The sequence below is a fragment of the Mauremys reevesii genome, linkage group 1 (assembly GCF_016161935.1).
Source record: "Mauremys reevesii isolate NIE-2019 linkage group 1, ASM1616193v1, whole genome shotgun sequence".
In the NCBI taxonomy this organism is placed as follows: domain Eukaryota; kingdom Metazoa; phylum Chordata; order Testudines; family Geoemydidae; genus Mauremys; species Mauremys reevesii.
The window spans coordinates 31,776,650-31,782,649 of NC_052623.1; positions in this window are offsets into that span (position 1 = coordinate 31,776,650).

Here is a 6,000-nt window from a genome sequence, read left to right on the forward strand (position 1 = left end):
TTCATAGAAGAGATGGTGAGCTTTGTAGCTGCAAAGAGTTCTTTTAGAATTCAGTTAATAGGTCACAGTCCAATGTCCAAATATATTCAGGGTGTACCGCATAACTGGAACCTCAGTCTTGTGACTCAAACTTCCTCTGATGAAGCCTAAGCAGATCTGAGATGACAGAATTAAGACCCAAGGATCTTTTATACAATTTCATGTCCTCTTTGACAAGTTGGGAGTTCCTCAGGGAACAAAAGGTAATTAGGATGACTTTGAAGGAGGTCCATCACCAGTACTTAGCTATACGAATTAAGATAAGGCCATTTGCTTGTTCCTCCACCATTCACAGATTATTTGCTATACATTTCAAAGAAATGAATACCGAGATCCCATGTTTATAATTCATTTAAATGATATCAGAATACAGCATAGACAGGGACTGTTGATTACATTATCGACCCTAATCATACATTTGTAAATGCACAAAAACACAAACATTATCTCCCTACATGTCTTTTGAGGGTTATTTATTTTGCAGGATGTTTAACCCTTTCTAGCCATGCATCACATCATGGCAATAAGATTTTAAAAACTGTACATTTTGTGGTTTCAGATATTTAAATCTGAAACTTCACAGCACTGTAAGCATGAGGATCTCAACCCAAAATGGGGTTGTGGGGGGGAGGGGATTGTAAGGCTATTGTGGGGGGGGAGGGGATTGTAAGGCTATTACAAGGGGGTTGCAGTATTGCCACCCTTACTTCTGCGCTGCTGCCTTCAGAGCTGGGCAACCAGAGGGCAGGAGCCTCTAGCCAGGGAAGGGATTCTCGGCCACTTGCCCCACCCCCCGGTGGCTCTGCCACTGGGCACAGGGCCCTCTTAGGCACGGGGCCCGATTCGGGGGAATTGGTGGAATTGGCCTAAAGTCGGCCCTGCCTCAGACCATCTCTGAAAAACATAGCACTGATGTTTTTCAGGGAGCTTTCCAGCTAGCTTCTCACAGCAGGGTTGTCTAGCACATATAGTGGAGTGTTAGCAGTGAAGAAAGTCTCTGTAAGTCAGTAAACATCTGTCCTACAAGTCATCTATTCTTTGGTCTTTAAACAGTTCACTCACCCTTTTTTGTAGTTAGCTTTCTCGCTCAGACCTGATTCAAGGCCTTGTAACTTACGTTTATGCAAAGCACTTTCTATAGGTTTGTCGCAGCTTGCTTTTCCTTTGTAATCTACAGGAACATTACATGCTGTATAAAACATCAATCGCTACTTTCATGAAATTTATTGGTTCTCTGCATTGCAGCAGTGTTTGCCACTTTGCTTCTTGGTGTATTTGGCGTTGCCATTTTTAATTTCACTCAACTAAAACTTATACAAGTTCTCCTCATGCTTGACTGCTCAATTACAACACATCTTGTTGGCTGAGCAACAACCAGGGCCAGTGTTAGACTCACTGGGGCCCACAGAAGAAACTAAAGAGTGGGCCTCCACCCCCCTATGCAGGACTGAAGCTGAATGGGCTGAATTACAGGAGTTTTCAAGACGTTGCAGAGGACTTGTAAACTCATGGAATCTGTAATATATGTGACTGATTCATACCCTTACTCATTAGCACATCTTCCAAACCCCACACCCTGCCAAGGCAGAATGAAGAAAGGAATATATGCTCGCCATAATTTGCATTTAAGCTGTAAACAGAGTCATCAAGCAGGGCGGGCAAACAAAGGAAGCTCAAATAGGTGGGGCAGCGGGGGAGGGGACAGGGAATAGTCTTCCATATAGACCCAGGAGACACAGAGTCTCAGATAGAATTTTTTTTTTCAAGAGAGGGGGACTGAAACTATGAAAAGGAGGAACAAACACCCCAAAGCATCCATCTCTCTCTTTCCCTCCCCACCGCATTCATTGCACCTAAAGAGAGACAGGACGCAGCCCTTGGACTCTGGATAAAGGGTCCTGACCTGAAAAGTTTGGTCAATAAGACTGTTGAAAGCATGTGGTGAGAAAACTTCGCTTTGAATTTAATATAGTTTGAGTTAGGCACTTGTTGCATTTTATCTTTATTTTTCTTGTAACCATTTTTGACTTTTATGCCTCATTACTTGTATGAACTTAATCTATTCTTTGTAGTTAATAAACTTGTTTTATTGTTTTGTCTAATCCAATGTGTTCAAGTTGAAGTGGCTGGGTAACTCCATTTAGGGTAACAAGTTGCATGCATATTATTCCATTTTAAAGGAATAATGGACTTACATATGTGTACCGTCCAGGAGAGGGCTGGGCAGCAAAGGACATATATTTCTTGGGGATGATCCGGGACTGGGGTGTGTGTTGGGGTCACCCTGTAACATAATCAAGGCTGATAAGAGCCAAGGTGTGACTGGCTGGCTGCAGCACAAACACAGACAGAACTGGGAGTGACTTACATGCTGGAGGCTGTGAGCAGTCCAGGTTGAAGGCCACAGCAGCAAAGCATTGTAAAGGGCACCCTAGGTTACAGGGCAGGAGTGACACAGCTACTCATTAGTCTAGATTGTACCCTGGTATGTCCTGGCCCCTTTTCGTGGAAGGCACTTGGACAACATGTAGATGGGTGACCTTATAAAACCTAGATAAGTGGAATAATTCAGATACCTTAAGCCGGGAGGCCAGGGGTGGGGGGGGGGGTGGGGTGGGGGGGGGCGGGGCGGGGGTGGGGGGGGGGGGGATTGGGGGGATGGGGGGGGGGTGGTGTGCAGGTGGGGGGCAAGGGCAAGGGGGGGGGGCAGAGGGGGGGTGCAGGGGATGAGGATATGGGGGGGGGGTGGAAGGGTTGGGGGTGAAGGAGGAGAGGGGCAGGGGGGGCAGGGGGGGGCAGGGGGGAGGGTGCAGGAGGGCAGGCAGAGGCAGGCAGGAGGGGGGGGGGGGAGTTGGGGAGGGGGGCAGGCCGGCCCGCTCCACCGGCCTAGCGGCTACCTGGTGGGTGCTGGGGTGCGGGCCAGGCAGGGGGGCTCTGGCCCTGCCCTGCCTGCCTGCCCCGCTGCGCGCCATTCGAAAGCTGCGCTGGGGGGGGGGGAGGGTGGAGGCCTCTGCTGCTGCCCCCGCGCGCCCTCCAGGTACCTCCTCCCAGCTCCATGGGCCATGGTTCCCCCAACCCAACCAATGGGGGGAGAGGGTGTGAGTGGCTGGGGGCAGGGGCACACATGGGAGCCCCCCCCCCCCCCCTGGGGCAGGCAGAGAGTGCTGGCCACCACTTCTGAGTGTGGTGTGCAGCACTGCAGGGGGGGGGGAACGGGCCGGATCCAAAGCCCTGAGGGGCCGGATCCGGCCCGTGGGCCGTGGTTTGCCCACCCCTGCCTTAAGCACTACACTATTTTCTTTAAAATACTTTTGTAATGTCCACAAGAAAAGGGACAATAAACAATTTCTTTTCTGGGCTTCACAGTGAGTCATGTCCACACTGTGCCTGTCTAGTTTAGAATTTGAACTCCTGAGGGAGGGACTGTGTGTTTTGTATCTTGAATAGCCCGCACACATAGTGCTTGACAAATATTATGTAATATGACTAGCCTTGGCTAGACACTGGGAAAGCAGAGATTGCACCATCTGGGTCTAAACAAAAGAGGACATTGGCTGAATGGCATCAGCATAAGTCATGGCAGTGCAGGCTAACCAGCCCCCTGAGTAATCTCAGAATAGAGACCCTGTGTGAGAGAACTCTCGGAGCAGATGGATAAATTCCCAATTTCTCCTTTGGGATCTTTGAAAGTGGAAGGTACATCCATGCAAATACAACTTCGTAATTCACCTCATGGTCCTCAGCTGCATCACCACCACCTCATGGCTAATGGTTTCAAAAAATTGCTGACAGATCTAAAAGAATGACCAGGTATCACTGGGCAGTTCCACCTGGAGCAGCCTCCTGCAGCAGGTCATGGCAGAACAGGTGTGTTTGCCTCAATTTCCATCCTGAAGTAGCCCACTAAATTCATGTCTGGTTTTCTTATTTAATAATCCCCCCACACTTTTTGGGGACTGTTCATTACCAAAACACAGTTCCTTTAATTGCCAGCAAAAGTCCATTTCCCTGACCCTGTGCAAGCAGTCATTAAAACTCAGGATACCTTGTCCCTTGTTGCCCTACATACCACACACTGGCACCTTTTGGCCATGCCAGGACTCTCTCAGTCCTCTGCTATACCTCTGCCAGAATAGCCACATCAGCCCTTCCAGCTGGCATGCAGACCCAGACTTCCTAACAGGAAACCCCACAGCTTCTCTGCTGAGAGATCATCTTTACCGGGGAACACCCCTCATTGCCCCCGCCCCACTCCAGCTCTCCAGCCCTGGAGATGTCAACGATTAGGCTCTGCCACTGCTTTGCTGCCCTCTTAATCGGCCAGATTAGAAGCACTGGCCCTGCTCCATCTGAAAGGGTCAGTATCATCCTGTGACAGCATGGAAAGCTAGGGCCCAATTTTTCTCTGCCCCTCATCTTATGGTGTCATTTATGTAGCTCACAAAAGCCAGACAGAATGTGTTTGGATGTGTGTAAAATATGTATCAATGAGTTCTCCTTCGGAAGCAAAGAATTGGCACAAAATGTGCAAGGCCCCATGTGCCTGTTTCAAGGCTGACAAGTGATGAAACTAAGGGGACAGGAAGATCACATGATGATGGAGTACATGACAAAGTAAGTAAAGATGCCAGCCTCAAGATATAAGGTCAGCCTGTGCTCAGTTAGGGAAGTGTTCAATGCAGTTAGGGTGGAACATATTCCCCTTAATTCAATGTTTGGTTTGGGGGTATTTTTAGTTTTTAATTGCTAGGATATACAGTATCGTACTTACTGCCTGGGTTACTTACCACTAGAGAGGAGGAACTGTTAGTTGTCAAAAAACAGACACGATTAATCTTTGGATTCTAATTAACATTCTAATTAGCCCAATCTCTTCTCTTCAGTCATCATGCTGGGTTCTGGATAATACTGTATCATAGTTACTCGACATTGTTAGGCAACACGATATGCAGCAGTGGTCAGTCACGTTTACTGCAGCAGCAGTTCAGATATTATAAGGTCATTTGTTACTTAGTGCAAATATATATAAATATTTCAATGGCAAAAAAATATACTAACACAGAGTTATGTTGTCCTCATGCAGAATGTTGAGCTGAGCAACACTCAGCTTCAGAAAACCGGGAAATGCACAGTTAAATTACCCATGCAACCTTAACTCTGCCCTTTTTCAGCAAAACCCCGCTATGCCCATTAACACACATACCATTATTGAGCCAACCCCAGAGCTGCTGATGGACAAGCTCTTCCCCTCCTTTTACAGCCCATTTGCTCCCACCCACAGGATCCCATCTAACACTATTGAAGAACAACTAGGGGAAAAAATTGTGTAGAACACTTACAAGAGCTGAGCTTTAAAACATACAAAATGGAGGGAATGGAACCCCTCTAGCCATTTTTCTGTATTGGTGCATGTGCACTGTTAAAAAAAAATAATCTTAAATACCATTCTGTTTTTAGCAGCAAAGAGTCATGTGGCTCCTTATAGACTAACAGACGTATTGGAGCCTGAGCTTTTGTGGGTGAATACCCACTTCGTCAGATGCATGTCCCACCGACGAAGTGGGTATTCACCCATGAAAGCTCATGCTTCAAAACGTCTGTTAGTCTATAAGGTGCCACAGAACTCTTTGCTGCTTTTACAGATCGAGATTAGCACGGCTACCCCTCTGATACTATTTCTGTATTTAGTGATTTAGTGGGTTCCTTGTACTACTTTAGGTAAAACTTGACAGATTTGAGTCTATTTTGACCTGTATCTCATGAATAGTTTGATCTCTAATTCTGAGCAAAAAAACAAAAAAATCAAGCATAAACAAAACAAAAAACCCAAACCACCTTGAAGCTTGTGAAAAATGACTATTTTCCCATGGCTTGTATCTCAGCAACTACTAGCTCAAGTGATTTCAAATTTGGGTCACTAACCCTCCCCTGCACTGTCTTGATGCACACCAAATTTCAAAG